This window comes from Polistes dominula, unplaced genomic scaffold, assembly GCF_049000335.1.
Source record: "Polistes dominula isolate Pdom_NZ unplaced genomic scaffold, Pdom_raw_medaka contig_75, whole genome shotgun sequence".
Classification (NCBI taxonomy): Eukaryota; Metazoa; Arthropoda; class Insecta; order Hymenoptera; family Vespidae; genus Polistes; species Polistes dominula.
In genome coordinates, this window is record NW_028301003.1 from 3681191 (window position 1) to 3699210 (window position 18020).

The 18020-nt window shown below is 33.3% G+C and overlaps 1 long non-coding RNA gene across 14 annotated transcripts in view; it reads left to right on the forward strand.

The window, feature by feature from the left end:
- LOC107070965 (uncharacterized) overlaps positions 1 to 18020 on the forward strand; it is an 83692-nt gene that overhangs the window by 43701 nt on the left and 21971 nt on the right. For all 14 annotated transcript variants that reach the window (XR_016177018.1, XR_016177021.1, XR_016177020.1 and 11 more), the window contains one exon: positions 222 to 304. This is a non-coding gene — a long non-coding RNA (uncharacterized LOC107070965). The remainder of the gene's footprint in view (positions 1 to 221; positions 305 to 18020) is intronic.

Genomic DNA, 18020 nt, shown 5'->3' on the forward strand with positions numbered 1-18020 from the left:
TATTAAAAAATATATTTTTAATTAATAATTTATCCAATTATTTATTTAAAAAAAAGAAAAAAAAGAAGGGAAAATTTGGTAGGTTAAATTCGTTCGTTTGATGATTTTATTAAAGATTATTAAATATTTGTTAATTATGAAAAAAGAGATGTATAATTATATATTCTATATATATATAAATAAAAAGGTATATAAAAAAGAAAATTCAATTGTTTTCGTAGGGAAGGAGCGTGGGATTGCAAAGTTACTCCAGTTTAATAGCTACCTTCTTCTCGATGTTAAGAATTCTGCACTTATATACAAGGTGAGTCAACAAAAACTTATTTTCTGTTTCATTTTTAATTAATAAATCAATTTTGATTCTATAATTTTAGAATATATGTATATGATATATTAATATTATATTATTTATTATAAATATAATAAAATATATAATATTATAAATATATAATATAATAATATAATATATAATATTATAATTATAAATAATTAATTAAACAATATATTTAATATATTGCTTTGATACATTTGTATTTGAGAATAGTTAAAATTATTCTAAAAAATTTGGATAAATAATAAAAAATTGTAAAAAAAAATTACAAATAGTTAGTACACCCTATATATTTATATACATTTCTATATAGGATGTTAGGATGTTAGGCCTCGTAATGAATTCATTTCACGTTATGTAGGAAGGTAACGATCGTTCTACTCTAACCGTGTGCACGTTGCATTCTCTTCAAAGACCACATACCGGATAATTAGCTTACTGGCTCGCTCAACTTCTCATATATATATATATATACATATTCATTATATACATATTCGGTAGATGAGTTTGACTATATACACCCACATCACAAACACATATACATATTTCTATATAATATATATATTTACACATGAGAACATACACGTATAGAAATGAAATTTACTAAAAGATCATCTACGATGTTATCATTAGCGAGAGAAAGAGAAAAGATTGTTATTATTATTATAAATAATAGTAATATATCTGATAATAATATATTTATTTTTAATAATGAAAATGAGAAAATTTATTTGTAAAAATAAAAAGAATCGAAAGAAGTTTAAGGTGGTTGATAGGTGTAAGGGTTGTTCGGGATTGGAGTAAGGGTTTGGAGTACATGGATTGTGATTGTGAGTGAGAACGAGATAGAAAATCTTGAAACGTAATCGGCCGAGAAGCCCTTGATAAAGTCGAAGGTACCTTCTTCTGTTCAACGATTCTCTCTCATCCAATCCGTCTATCTCGTCTCGAAAAACCTGTTGCATTTCTAAAGCTTTTATTATTATTATTATTATTATTATTATTATTATTATTATTATTATTATTATCAGTATTATTATTATTATACCCTCTAAAATAAAATAAAAAAAAATCAAACCCTCACTGCAGTTGCAAATTCTTATTCTCTTCTAAGAAAAAGCTCTAATTCTATTTTAATTATTATAAATTTATTTTATAATTATTATTTTTTAATATGTTAATTGTTTTTAAATAATTGTTTCTTCGAATTAATTATTAATTAATCAATTAATAATCAAATGAATATTAGAAGAATTAAAATTAGGTATAATATATTTTTAAGAAAGCCACTATAGTGGCGCGTTATACCTAAAAGGTTAATAAACCTTATCTAGTACTTTTTTCTTACTTGCATATTTATATGTTTTATTGATTAAAGTATAGTCATTGGTGTTGCTTAACCAATGTAAACAAAAAAAACTAGGAGGAAAGTATAGCAAATAAACAAATAGAAAAAAAAAAGAGATGAAAAATTTTATCCCGTTCTTTTTTACAAGATAAAAACAACATGTGTGCAGATCACACGTGTTAGAAGTGAAACCTTCAAAAATTAAGTTTCGAGAGAATAAGACGCCCCCCACTACCACCACCGTCACCCGTCCGTAACGGGTCATTTCTTTTCTATTTAAAAATGTTTCTATTTTATTGAAAAATTAATATTAAATTCTTTGTTTTGCAAATATTATAATTAATAATTAGGAAATATATAGAATATAATAATTGTATTGTCAGCAATATTTTACAAAAAAAAAAAAATGCATTCAAGATAAATCAGAAAAAGGAAATTAGACAACACTGTAGAATATTTTTCTTATAAATATTCAAAGACATGTTTTTTAATTATAATGTTTGCGTATTTAGGAAATTTATACTAATTTTTCAATAAAATAGAAAAGCTTTTAAATAGAAGAAACTGAACACGTGACACAAACAAATATTATTTGCTATTATATTTATAATAAAAATACATTTTTAACAAAACGTGTCATATCTTTTCTATTTAAAAATGTTTTTATTTTATTGAAAAATTAGTATTAAATTCTTTATTTCGCAAATATTATAATAAATAATTATGAAATACATAGAATATATAATAATTGTATTGTTTGAAATATTTTAAAAAAAGAAGGATTACTAGACACATCAGAGAAAAAGAATTAGAGAACACTGTAGGATACATTAGGAGCAGCTGACAAATTTCATTCAAAAGCAAATAAATGACTGTCACATTTATATTTTGCTTCTTTATAAAATATATTTGATTCATAAAGACAAAATATGTCTATTAAATTTGATTTTTATATTATATGTTTTTATAAAAAATTTCCAAAGACATGTACTGACCCATGCATATAAGAAAATTATATTAGTAATTGTGATATTTGCGTATTTAAGAAACTTATACTAATTTTTCAATAAAATAAAAACATTTTTAAGATGTTGAAAGCCCAGCGTGAATCGGTGGAGCTTACCACGGGTCCCAAATTCGAGACTCGTTGTTTACACATTTCGATAAGCTGAGAGAGCAATACGATTCAATGCATTTTTAACCGACTTCAAAAAGGAGGAGGCTCTCAATTCGGATGTTTGTATTTTTTTTAATTTTTTTTTTATGTATATTCGGGCATAACTCCTTCATATATAGACGGATTTGCAAAATTCTTTTTTTGTTTGAAAGGGGTTTATTCCGAAATGGTCCCATTTTAATTTCATATAGATCTGATGATGAGTTTCGGAGACAGACAACGGAACTCTTCAAAAAAAAGTTTTTTAACAAAAAAAAAAACTGACTTCAAAAACTAAAAAGTTTAAAATAAAAAAGTTTTTTAATTAAAAAAAAAAAAACCGACTAATTTGTGTTTAGTAGTTTGTATTAGTAATATTGTAATCTATCGTGTAGGGCTTGGTACTGATTTCAAAAACTGTTAAATTTTGTTATAGGTTAGGTAGATTAGGTTATTTAGGTTATATAGGTTAGATTTTTAAGATTTGATTTATTATATTTAGTTTTATTTTAAACATTTTAATGCCAGTAGAGTTTTTTGAAGTCGGTTTTTTTTTTGTTAAAAAACTTTTTTATATTTTATAATATTAAAAATTAAAAAAAAAAGGTTTTTTTTCTATATTTTTTTCCATATTTTTAAAATAAGTTATATTATTGTATTTTTATTAGATATATAATAGCAAATAATATTTGTTTTTGTCACGTGTCCAGTTTCTTCTATTTAAAAGCTTTTCTATTTTATTGAAAAATTAGTATAAATTTCGTAAATACGCAAACATTACAATTAAAAAACATGTCTTTGGATATTTATAAGATAAATATTCTACAATGTTGTCTAATTCTTTTTCTCTAATGTATCTTGTAATCATTTTTTTGTTATTGTAAAATATTGCAGACAATACAATTATTATATTCTATACATTTCATAATTATTAATGATAATATTTGCGAAATAAAGAATTTAATATAAATTTTCAATAAAATAGAAACATTTTTAAATAGAAATAGAAAAATAGAAAAGAAATGACACGTATATATATACCTTCCAGACTCACACAGACTTACACTCTTATACAACTTACAAAGACAGACTGTATACCTTCTTTCTTTATTTCGACCGTCGGTTCGTTTGGACCTTATTCTTTTGTCGCATACCTACGTGCTTATCTCTGTTTATTCTTCTACCCTTCTATCGCTCCTACCTTCAAACAGGTATAGTATCGAAATTATTCTATATGTGTCCACGCTTCATAGTATGCAATCGCACACAAACACACACATATACAACCAGGAGCGATAACTACGAAGCAGAGCATAAAGAGGAGATCGAGAATAGAAAAAACTATATAGCTATATTCTGTCTCATTCTCTCGCAGACTCAATCCTATATGTTTGTCTCTATTTCTCTTCTTACTAAATATCGTGGCCCTTGCATAGCGGCTTGTCGCTCCGTTGCCTATCCGTATAACCACTCCGTTGCCTCGCCATCTACCGCTTCATTGCCTGAACCACAGATTTCTTTTCAAATCAGTCCCTATTCTAAAGAAGTTTTCATTTTAAAAATGATCGAACATTTGTGGGATAAAAAAAAAAGTTCACAAGCGCGGAAGAAAAATTAGTAGTAGTGTCTTGTACAGAGATTATACGATGGTATGGTCTAGTCATGGTGTTAGTTGTATGTTATTGTTATTGTAATATAGGGCTCGTAACGTCGCGTCCGGTATACATAAAATATTGAACGGAATTCTAGTTGGTTGGTTAACTCTCTTTCGAGCGTATTCACCTCGAAGGAATGACAAGCCGGACGTCACTTCGTGTAAGACGTTATTTGACGTAACATCTTTCTTCTTCCTTTTTTTTCTCTTCCGGTTTACCGGTTTAATGGAACATTGATAATATATTTTTATATTATAATAATGGTGGTGGGTGGATAAGATAGGTTAGGGAAGTTCTTTTTTTCTATTTTTATATTTATATGTGTATATATATATATATATATATATATATATATATATATATATATATATATATATAATAGTAATATAAGTATATATATATATATACTTTTTTTTTTTCATTTATTTATGATACAGGATAATAGATTTTGAATGATGTATTCTGATATGAATTTGTAATATATCGTATAGGGATAATACGTTGGTATAGTATGTTGTAGAATATTTGATGCTATAGTGTCATGACTGATATTCTGATATAAATTTATAATAATATATTATTATAATTATTATACTATACTATATGATAATAATAATACATATGCTTTAATTATTTTCTTTTTATTATAATATATAAATTGGTATAGTATATTGTAGGAATATTTCATGCTATAGTGTTATGAATTTGATTTTGACTTATAATATGTTTTAATGTGTTACGATGCTATAATAATATCATATGAATGAATTAATTATTTATTGGTATAGTATGTTAGAATATTTGATGGTATAGTAGCTTGTAGTATTAGAAACTCCCCACCACCCAGCAATGGTAGTAAAACTAACACCAATGTTTGCAACCAAAGGATTGAAAGAACGTGAACAAGAATGAAGAAGGAAGGGGTTTTCTAGGTTGTGGTGTTGGTGGTAGGATGAAGCTAGAAGAAGATGGGTTAATGTTGGTAGTAGGGGTTGGAAGAGGGTGTAGGTGGATACGTTGGAGTAGGAGGAGATTTGTTGGAACATTTGAACCCACCCTTTGAGGTGACACGCCGGTATTCACGAATAGAAACAAAAGAATCCTAATAGTAGTAGCAGTAACATCTAACAGAGTAATACTAACAGATAAAAAGAAAAAAAAAGGGTAGTTGGAAACGAATTCATTTCGAATCAAACTGGAGAACTCTAAAGTACACTTCCGTTCTCGATTCTCACCCATTAGAAAAGATTCTTTCATTGTATATGTGTGTACGTGTGTGAGAATGTGTTAGGGAAAAGAAAATCGGTGCTGTTGTTGGTAGTTCACGTTACTAGGCTTTACCAGTAAGCTAACTAGCAAGTTATAGGATTTAACAACACTACCAAACACACACACACACATATACAGGAGTAGTAGTTGCAAGGTATATGCACCTTATAGCAAAGTTCACAGCTACGGAATGCCTTGCTGTGTGCTATGCCCCCACGGTCTTTACGTTCCACCGGAAATTCCCGTACTTTTTTTTCTTTTTTTCCATTCCCTGTAACTCTACTAGTGGCCCCTCACCTAGCCCCACTTCAACCTTCATCCAAAACCCCACCCTTTTACTCATAACTCCCACCCCAATACTATTCAACATCCCAACAACAACATTACTATATTTCTCATCGTTCTCTTTTTTGTTCATCTTATCTTTTTCTCTCTGCTTTTATTATTTTATCTTTTTTTTTACTTACTTTTCTTCTTATTCGTGAGCTTTGAACTCAAGGTGATGTGAGAAAGAAAAAGATAGAACATGATGATGATGATGATAATGAAGATGATAGGATTATCTTATGGTTTAAGGATCCTGTCTTTATCTAAACTTGGCTAGGAAATTTACTGTTGTTTTTGTTGTTGGTACAACTGCATTGTATTTCATTGTTTGTTAATTGATTTTGTTAGGAAGGTTAGTATTTTAATCGTAACAGGGATTTGTTAGTTGAAATGATGAAAATAATTTTTATTAATTAATAACATTTGTAATAATTTTTTTTTTTGGATAAGAATAATAATAGGGACATTTAGATTTGTCTTAGAAATCGTTTCTTTTTGTTTTTCATCTCGTTTATTATATCGATTATTGAAGATTAAAGAAACTAGGACTTACGATTAAATTGATCCAATTGGAACGATTAATAAAACCATTTTGACATTTGTAAAACATTTTCTTATAGACGACTTGTGTGTGTATGTGTGTGTGTGGTTTATTATTGGGGGTCATATTGGGGTCATATTGGGGTGATCTGTTTTTTGATAAGAATTATTTTTAAGTGTTCATAATGTTGAGTAATTGGTATAAGAATATAACGGGATTTGATGCATCAGAAAAATAATATTTTATTTCGATTATATTAACACAGTTATCTATGATTGAAAATATAGGTTATGTTAAAAATTTTAATAAAATTTATACAGAATATTAAATAAATAAATTATTAATATTGTAAAATAATTTATTAATAATTATAAATAATGATATGTTCTTCAAGATACTTTAACGAACATAACCTAACGAGATTGAGATTAATTAATTGTAACCTAACCTACATATATCGAACACTACATATCGAACGTAGAATTGTAATAACAAAATCGATTATTCGAAAAAAACAAAAACGGAAAGTGTCGATTGATAAAAATCGATTTTTCAAAATTCACTCTCTCTATCTGCAAGTGTTGCAATTGAAAGTGAAAAGAAAGAAAATACCCCAAAAATAATCCCACTAGTATTTAAACGAAAGTGTTGGTACTATGTTAAAAAGTCAAATGATTATGGAGGTCAAAAAAAGAAAAAAAAAGGTTAAAAAAAGAAAAGTAGGTCGAAGGTTACTAAGATAAAAAAAAAGGAAAAAGGGGTTGGAAGTAAAAGGTCGGTGGTGAAAAAAATAGAACAAATGAAAAGTAAAAATAATAAAAATGTATGACGAATCAATCGGTGGTGGTGGTGGGGGTGAGATTTTACGTCTACATTTGGTAATTATTTTTACTACCCTTCCAAACCATCTCCCCCTCAACCCCTCACTACGTTTATATTTGGAATTGTGTTCTTTCTCGATTTAGGAATCAACTTTAAACGTTAATGAAATTTTAATGTTCAATCCCGTACAGGTGTGTAAATTCGGATAGGTGTTACAGATCAAACTTTTAACTGATTGAAAATATCAAACTCGGCCAACACAAATATCTCCAAATTGGACATTTTTTGACCAGAGGGGTTAGAGGATTAGGGGTGGTGATAAGAAAGATGTTTTATCATTTATTTAATACCTTTGATTTATTTCATTTGTTTGACAATTTAGTAATTTTAAGATGTTCATTTAAAAATTCCCTAGATTGTTGATAATAAGAAAATATATTATAAATAATGTGTGTGTGTGTGTGTTACGTGACGTGTGAAGGTCAGGTAAGATAAAGATTAAAGAATCTGGTCAAGCAAGTTTGTCTTTTTTTTTCTCTTTCTCTTACTCTCTTTCTCTTGAAAATGTTGTTGGGTAAAGAAGTATAGTGTTGTCCTTGTTCAACGAGTTACCAACAGTAATCAGCTGATTATGACAACCACCACCCATGTGTGAGTTCCTTCGAAGTGTGATGGGCAGAGTTTAAAAGAGTAGCAGCAGTCACTCATCATGTCGCTTATAATCTTTGATATCTCTGTTTTGGTTAGACGTCTAACATTATACTGGGTGTACCATTTTCAAATCAATTATACGGTTTTACCCCTAACACATTGTGTATTGTTTTTAGGTACATTAATATTTTATTTTATTTTATTTTTTTAAATCAATTCTATGTTGCAAACGATATTTTATCATCAGAAGACATCAAAAACAAAGTAGATACAAAAAAAAAAACAAAATTTTTAGTAAATCATGGAGGTGGGTGTAAAATTGATGAAATTGGGGTGTTGGTAAGAAAAGTGGAGGGTGATGTTAGGTTAAGTAAAAGAAAACATTTTGAATTAAAGAAACAAAAAAATACAAAACAAAATAAATTAGAAATACAAATATAAGACAAACGGAACGAGGAACTGAACTAAACTGAACTAAACTGAGCGGAACGGAACGGAACCGAACCGAACGTTTAAACGAAGAATAAAAGAGAAAGAGAAGAAGAAGAAGAGGAGAAGGATGAGAATATGAAAAGGGGTGGGGGGTTGGAAGGGTACGAGAGATGGGATAGGATGAAGGTGGCGGATGAGGAGAGGAGGGTGGTGGAGGAGGGCGGACGACCTCGGCGATGATACGACAAAAAATCAGATGCACGGCCATTGGCTGTTCTCAATTCGAATTATTGGCTTCCCCGGTCGCCGTTCGTCAGAATCCCCCCTCCCCCGACCCTCTCCTCGATATTCATTTTCTCTCTTTCTCTCTCTTTCTCACTCTGGGTTCTCCTACTCTTTTTTACTCCTCCTCCTCCTCCCCTGTTTCTCCGCCGTCTCGGTCTCCTTTGCACTCCTCCCCCTTTCTGCACAAACCCCTCTTACTCTTCTTCCTCCAATGAATCTTCTCTTTCTACGAAGCTTTTATATTCTCTCTCTCTCTCTCCCTCCCTCTCTCTCTCTAGGTTTTTTCGTATCCATTTTGTTCTTTTTTTATTTTCATTTTTATACATATATATATATATATATATATTTTTTGCTGTATTTTTCTTTTTCTTTTTCTGTATTGCAACGCGTCTCGTCGTGGTCTTCTTTCTCACTCTTTCACCCCTCACTCACCCCTTCTTTCTCTTTCCTTCTTTCACTCACTCATTCTACTTGGTTTTATATATATATAGAGATGTATGTATATGTTTTATATATACGTGTCTACCACCTATCTACCTTTACCTCTACCTACCTTCCCAACCACCCTACCAACACCCCTTTTCAGGAGAACGCCGGCGAGAAGGGCCGAAAAAACTTGGAAAAAAATCCAATTTCGTTGCTATGGTGACCGGCGGCGTGCGTTGACTTTGATAAAGATCCCCCGAACGAGCCACCACCACCACCACCTCCTCCTCCACCTCCAACGTCGCCGTCGTTCGTTCTTTCCTTCCTTCCTTCCTTCCTTCCTTCCTTCCTTTCTCTTTCTCTTTCTCTTTCTTTCTCGCCTACGCTGTATTTATTGTTTCTTTTTTTATTTTCTGTTCTTCCCTTTCCCTTTTTCTTTTTTATTTTTCTTTGCCACCATACTTCTTCTCGTTTACATTTTTGCAATTTCTTATTCGTCTTCTTCTTCATTTTTTCCAAGCCTCTTTGCACTAACTCCCAACCCCTCTGTCTCAGATATTTGGAACCTTAATACTCACTCAGTTTCAATGACATATCAGAACGTCACGTGAGTCTTTGAACAATTAAATGCATGACGTATTTATACATCAAATGTAACCAAACCTAAAGGGTTAATCATCTTCTTCCCATTCCCTTTTATTTGTTTAATCTGTTCAAAATTCCTAAGGAAAATTTGGAACCTAACCACTCAGGTGTTACATTCTTCCCCTCTTTCCTCCTACTTTGAATTATCTCGTCAACTATCATTACCAATCTTTAATCATAAAACTCAACACCCCAATAAGTGTATCATATGCTCAATAACCTATCAATTCGTTCAAATATTAGACGAATCAGATATAAATGAAAAGACCGAATGAGAATGTCAAAACATCAAAGAAATTTCTGTCGTTCCTACATAACACGATAAGTTTTAAAATCCTTCAGCGAAAATTTTCGTAAAATATTTCCAAAAAATCTTTCAGAAACTTTGCAGGCATCATTCTAAAATATTTTGAAAAAGATTCATAAAAGATTTTACAAAAATATTTTGAAAACATTTCTAAAATATTTTACTGCAAGAGTAATTAAAATGTTTAAAAATATTTCTATAAAACCTAGCAGAAATCTTGCAAAAAGATTTTATAAAATATTTCAAAATTGCTTGTAAGAATATTATTAAAAATGTTTCATTAAATGTTGCAGAAAGGTTTTTAAAAGTTTTCTTTTAATCATTTTTTCAAAACGTTTTATAAATCTTGTTGTAATCTTTTTAATAATGTTTCTCAAAACATTTTTGAAAACTTTCTTGAAATCTCTTGCGATATGTTCTGAAAATATTTCCAAAATATTTCAAAAAAATGTCATTTTTCGCAAAATCTTGATGAAAAGAAATTACAATAAAACCTTGCAGAAACCTTTTGCAAAGATTTCACACAATATTTCAAAAAACTGTAAAAATATTATGAAAAATATTTCATTAAATGTTGCAGAAAGGTTTTTAAAAGTATTTTTTATTCATGTCTTAAAAATTTTTTGTAAATTTTGTAGTAATCTTTTAAATAATATTTCTCAAAACATTTTTAAAAACCTTTTTAGAAATCCTTTGCAACTTTCAAAACGCAGACATTTTCACCTTATAAAAAGATTTTTAGAAACCTTTTTGAAAGGATTAAAGCTTTTCAAGAAATGTTTTAGAAAATTTTTAGAAAGTTTTTATGTTATGTGGGTTGCCTTAGATGATTCTGACCCATATAAAAAAAAAGAAAACATAAAGAAGTGTTGAGACAATACTTGACCATCAGTCAAGTCAAGTCAAGTCAAACCATCAACACCTAGATTACTTCCTCCTATAGACTTTCATTCAAACTACCCCAATCCGGCAGTTTCCCCAAACCACCCCAATTCACCCTGATATCATACTACTCATCCTCGAATTGTTCAACCACCCCATCGTATCCCCACTCTTCTTCAAGCTCCTCCACCTCCTCCACCTCTTCCTCGCTGAGCTGAGCTGACGGAGTGCTTCGTTTGTTTCGAGTATCGAGTATTGGAAAAAATTTTATTTACACGACAAAAAACATTATCGGTCGGTTGCCGTAGGAGGAGGAGGGGGAGGAGGGAAGAGTAGGAGAAGGAGGTGGAGAGTAGTCGGCCTGGGACCCACCCGTCTTTGTCGTCTCTCTGGTTCGATCTCTCCTCCAACCCTGTTTTTACCTTTCCACCTATCTAACCCGCCCCCACCACCCCTTATGCCCCGTTCGTTATATTTTCTTTTTCTTTCTCTACGAGCCTTTTCATTCGTCGAGATAAATGGAAAGAGAGGGGACTTTTCGAAACACGGGGGATGAGTTGGCGGACCGTTGAGACTGAGTTAGTGTGTGTGTGTGTGTGTATGGGTTGGGTAGGTTGCTTGGTTGCTTGGTTGCCTGCCTGCTTGCTTGCTTGCTTGGTTGCTTGGTTGCTTGGTTGCTTCGGGGGTGGACCTGGGTTCAGGCTGGTGTGCTGTTTGGGGGGCTTTTTCGGGGTAAGGGGTTGGAGTGGGGGTATGGGGAACAGAAGGTACGCAGACTTTTGAAAAATGCAATTTAGGAGCGACAATGTGTTAGACGAAGTCCTGGATATATCTCTATGTGTTCCTATATATATGTATATATCTTCAAGCCTGCAAAACATCGGAACGGGGAAATGAAATTGGAAGGAGTGAGGAGAACAGTTCACTCGTTCGTTCGTTCATTCGTTCGTTCGTTCGTTCGTTCGTGCGACCAGACCACCCCCAACATACACCCACTCACTCACACATCTTCACACAGAGATAGATATTTTCATTTAGATAAAGATAAATATTCTATGAGCAATGGTTAACAATTAATGTAAGTTGAACGAGTCAGATGGAAGAATACAATATAACCTTTTCGAAAGGTTTCTTGAAATATTTTAAATAAATGTTTTTAAAAGATTTTGGAAAGGATTTATGAAAAGTTTAAAAATAGTATAAATATATTTCAAAAATATTTTAAAAACATTTCAAAAATATTTCTAGAAATCTTTTGCAAAATATGGTGATAAGATTTTAAAAAATCTTTTAAAAACCTTTTTAGAAATCTTTTGCAAGTTTCTGAACGCGGACATTTTCACCTTGCAGAAAGATTTTTTAGAAACCTTTTTGAAAGGCTTAAAACTTTTCAAGAAATGTTTTAGAAAGTTTTTATGTTATGTGGGAAGTTGTTTCTAACATAACCTATAATTTGATCGATAAGATTTACGTTCTTTTTGTTTTCAAAGTAATGCGACAGAAATTGCAATTATTTTCTTGCACAGAGTCAAAATACTAATACAAAAAAAGTGATTTGTCATGTTTATTCCGTTCGTTAACAAAAACCAATCTCATTTTCCTTCAATAAATACTTACCCACCCCGTCCCTGTAAATCTGACGAGTAACCAGAATCTTACCTCCTCACCTTGGTATCACCCACGAATTCTCCCAATTCACCTTTCTTGTTCTTCTAATACCTTTTCTTGCAACCCCCGAACCCATGTTCCTCCACCACCACCTCGTACGTTCACCTCTTTCTCATCCTACGGAAAAAAGCTCTTCTCCAACAGTGTAGGCGGTAGCGGCGGTGGTAGCGGCGGTGGTAGCGGCGGGTGTGATTTTTATTTTGAAAAACTTTTTTAATAAAAAAGTTAGACGCTTTGGACCCCAACCTCTTGCCCTTTCCTCTCCTCACCCCTTCTTCCAATCCCCCACTCCAGTTCTGTTTCTCTATCTCTGTCTGACGTTCACCGGTTTTTATACACCCCATGCAGGTGTAGCATGTATAGAAAGATGAGAGAATAAAAGTTAGAGAGAGAAAGAGAGAGAGAAAGAGAGAACTGGTGAAGGGGATGAGGGGGTGAGTCTGGGTTTTCTAGAGGTACGCGCGTATTAAAAGTTTCACGACGCTCGCGATATTTCATAACTTTTCTGTATATTTCGAAAAAACGTACAACACCCCCAGTTCAACCCACAACCCCCTCATTCCCATCTGAGCCTCTTCGTCCTTACTCCTGTCGACCAAACTCGTCCACCCACTCACCCACCTGCTTCACCTCTTCTCTTTTATTCTACTCTTTTTGTCGCGTTCAGAAATTGTCCGGTTAGAATAAAAGAGACAAAAGAGTACCGCGAACTAGGATTGTGATTATGGTTTTGAAGAGAGCACCAGAACCAACATCAGAGGTGGGGGTCTGAACTTTTATTGCACCAGCTCCAGCATCACGAACAGTTGTATTATTTCATAATGCTTAGAAGACTATCTTAATAAATTGATGAACACAATAATAGTCAACACAGTACTAATATACCAATACCAATACCAATACCAATACTAGCACTAGCATCAACCTAACACTAGCCCAACACAAGCATCACCAGCAGTTATAGTAGTGATATTAGTTAAAGTAATAACACATCATGAACATATACTGAAGAATCTCAAAATGAAACTTTTTTTTCTTCCCCTCCCTTCCTCTCCCTACCCCTTATCCTTCGAATCTTCTTCCTTTTCTACAAGTACCGTCAAAGTTCGAAATAGGAACTTTAGTTTTGTTATATACCCTCTTTCGTCAATATCACTTCTATTTTATTTTGATTTTTTCTATTTTTCAGCCTCTAACCACCAAACACACCCCCTTTTCATATTTCCCCATATACTTTTCCCATAACACCCTTCTCCACTTTCCCCCATTCACCTGTACCACCCTTTTTCAGTACGTTCATCTTTCATTCACCTAAAGCAAAGTCCGAAATATACTTCAATTCGTGTTAGTCTGTTCAGACACTGGACTCTTCTTTCTACTTCATGTTACTTTTTCACATGCACACATACACAGGAATGTGAGTATGTTAGGTGTAGTTGTTGAACGTTTAGATATTCCTAAAGAGAGGATCTTCTTCTTCTTCTTCTTTTTCTTCTTCTTCTTCTTCTTCTTCTTCTTCTTCTTCGAGAAGCTCGCAGTTTTGCTTTTTTCCCTTCCCCAACCCACCCCACATTTCTTTTACAGACTTTCAGATTCTACACACACACACACACACACACACACACACACACACACACACACACACACACACACACACACACACACACACACACACACACACACACACACACACACACACACACACACACACACACACACACACACACACACACACAATATATATATATATATATATATATATATATTTATGTTTGTAGAAGAAGACAGGGCTATATTTGGTTTTTTTTGAGTTTACCTGGTGCCTACTTTGTTGGTGTGTGTGTGTTTTCCTTTTGCTCTCGAGACTTGTCTTTCCCCCCCACGCGCCCGCCCCCGCCCTTCCACTACCCATTCTCAACAACAAGCAACCAAACCTCTTTTTCTTTTTCTTGTCTTCTTCTGGTTCTTCCTTTCCTTTTACCCTTCTCTCTCTCTCTCTCTTTTCCTCTACCTACCCCAACCCCCTCGCCAACCCCCCTTTTTATAATTCCCTCGTGGAATCAACGGGAATGGAAGAGAGGATACACGCACAAGTAAGTTCGCGTCGTGTCCTTTTTTTCTTTCTGTCTGGGTTCGGAAAATTTTGCAGACGATACTCAGATGGTGGTAGTGGTAGTTGTGGTGGGGGTAGAGGTGGTGAGGGGATTTCTCGGGGGGTGGGAAGGTCGCGAGGGGGAGGTTTGGTAAAAGGTGGAAGACCTCTCCTCCTCCTCCCACTCCCTGTCTCTTTCTTGCCCTTTTGAGGGATTTTCTGTTTTTTTTTCTTTTCCTTTTTCTTTTTTGGTTCTTGTTTTATTTTTTTTTTTGTATTTTTCTGTTTCCCTTTTTCATTGAAAGGGGGAACCAACCAACCTCATCGTTTTCTTTCGACTTCCTTCCACGAACAATGAGGGGGAAGACTCGAACGGTGAAAGGTACTTTGATCCCTTTTTTTTTTTTCTAATATACTCTGTTGCAGTACTTTTCTTAGATGTTGTTATTATACATTGAAGATGATTATAGTCGTCGGCAAGATGAATATTTTGCGAATTTGAATAACCAATGACGATTATAGTCGTCAGCAAGATAAAATTTGTGAATCCCACGACGATTACAATCGTCAGCAAGATAAAAATTGTGAATGCAATGACGATTATAGTCGTCGGCAAGATGAATATTTTGGGAATTTGAGTAACCAACGACGATTATAGTCGTCAGCAACATATATATGTGTTGTTACGGTATAATAGTACGCTCGAATAAGAATCTTTGATCCTAATCGCGTGCAAATGCCAATTATACGAGTCTCTAACATCGATATATATATACATACATATATATATATATATATATATATACATATATACTTATAAGTGCATCGATATAATACCAACATTAATCAACACGTACATATATACATACTCTAATTTAAATAGTTAGGATAGTAATATGTAAGAAAAAGCGTGTGTGTGAGAAAGAGAGAGAGAGAATTGTACTATTAAAACTTTAACAGGAAATAATTAATAGCCAAGTACTTCTTTACATCGTAGTTGTTTCTTCATTTCATTTAGAACTTCTTAGAAAATTACACACACTGATTGTTGCATATGAACCAACTCAACTCAACCAATTCAACTCAACCCAACTAAAACCAACCAACCGTTCTATTTGTTTTTTTCTATTTTCCTCCCCTCCTCCACCCCTACAAACGTCATTTTTTAATGTCAATGCTCTCGAACATTCTTTAATATATTTTCAAACCTTTTTGTTGTAAATATTAAATAAATAAATAAAGTTCCGTTTTAATCCGCAATTGTTTCTATAAGCCATTTGTAGGAAAATAACGGAAGCAAAAAGTTGTACACCTAATATTATAATATAATAGTGATTTTACAATAATTTATAAATAAAATCAATATATACCTAATTAATATATTTAATATGATGGCGGAAAAAATGGCGGATAGAAATAGAATTTTTTTCTATACGCCATCTGTAGGAAAATAGTAGAAACAAAGTTGTACACCTATTATATACAGTATTATATATTCTTATTAGCGTATATAATTTATTAAATAAACAAAAGAAAGAAAGAGAAAGATAATACAAGAACTTAATAGAAAAAAAGAGAGAGAGAGAGAGTAAGAATATAAAAAAAACGCGAAATAGAAAAAAGAAAGAAAGAAAGAAGAGAAGGGTTGAAAGAGGGTGATAGAATTCGCGTTTCAGGGGGTGAGAAAGGACTAGTAGAGGAACGCAGTAAAAAAAAAAAAGTAGTCCCTTTCCCTATATGTAAGCGAAAGTAAGAGAGAGAGAGGTGAAAGAGAAGAGGATTGTAGCCTGACTCATGAAGTGGAGGAGGGAGGTGAGTGAGAGTAGTACTCCAAAGGGTGAATAACAAGAGAGAGAGAGAGAGAGAGTGAGAGAAAGAGAAAGAGAGAGAGTGAAAGGGGTGTATGGGAGAAAAAAGCGAAAGGAAAGGAAAGGAAAGGAAAAGAAAAGGAAAGGTTGGAAAATAAAGAAAAAAAATCAAAAGAAAAAGAAAAATATACCAAGAAACGAAATATAAAAGGGAAGGGAAAGAATCTAAAGATGTATGTGTATATGTGTAGATGTATATGTTTGTCTGTGTGTCTCTTTTAAGCCGCTAAACTTTGGCAAGTTCGAAACCAAAGTCCGAGGCCCTGTTCTACCAAACTCACACACACTTTATACACACTCACACAAACATACACATACACATACACATAAACATATATATACTTCTGTCCGTTTGTCCGTCTATCCATCCATCCATTCATCCGTCCATCCGTCCATCCGTCGATCCATCCGTTCGTCTGTCTCAGTAACTCTTTTTCACTCACACACACACACACACACACATACATACACATAGATATACATACGAGAAGGACCTTGCATTTCCCTCTGCCGTGTATAATACGAGTCTTCTTTCTCGCGACAGCCAACCACCCTTACCCTCAACCTCACCCTCAACCTCACCTTCACCCCCACCCCAACACCTTCTTCCATATCTCTTCTTTCTCTTTCTATCTTGTACGGAATGGGGTGAGGTAGGGGTTGCTTTCTCTCTTCTTTCTTTCTGTCTTTTTCCATTTGTCGGGGTTGGGCGGGGAGGGTGAAACATCACAGTCGGTCGTCTCTGTTCGTTTCTCTGTGGGTTTTCAGCATCGTCGTAGTCGTAGTCGTAGTCGTCGTAGTCGTCGTTGGTATTATGGAAATTTTGAACCAATTCGAAAATCAATAGCTTACCGTTTCCTACCCGCCAAGTCTACGCGAGGCCGCCTAACCCAAACCCTCCCGAATCCACCCTCAGACCCCCCCCCCTATTCGTGCAACGATGCTCCTCCCTGATATTTATTGAGAATCCACCGGCTACGATTCCGTAGGAGGAGTTTTACCCCCTCCCTCCCTCCCTCCCACTCTTACCCTCTTTTGCTCTTTTTCTACCCGTCTATGTGAATCTGTGTATGTGTATGTGTATGTCTTTTTTTCTTTTTCCTTTTTTTTATATTTAATATTTTTATTTCTTCCCTTTTTTATCGAGGTGTCTTGCGCTCGTATTCCATCCACCCACTCCACACCCCTTTCGGAACTCTACCTGGTGGTAGAGGGTGAGGATAGGTAGTGGTGGTAGTGGAATGGGGTGGAATGGGGTTGAGGAAGTCCTGGGTACCCGCTAGTATCCATTTTTATCATTACCAATACCACCCCC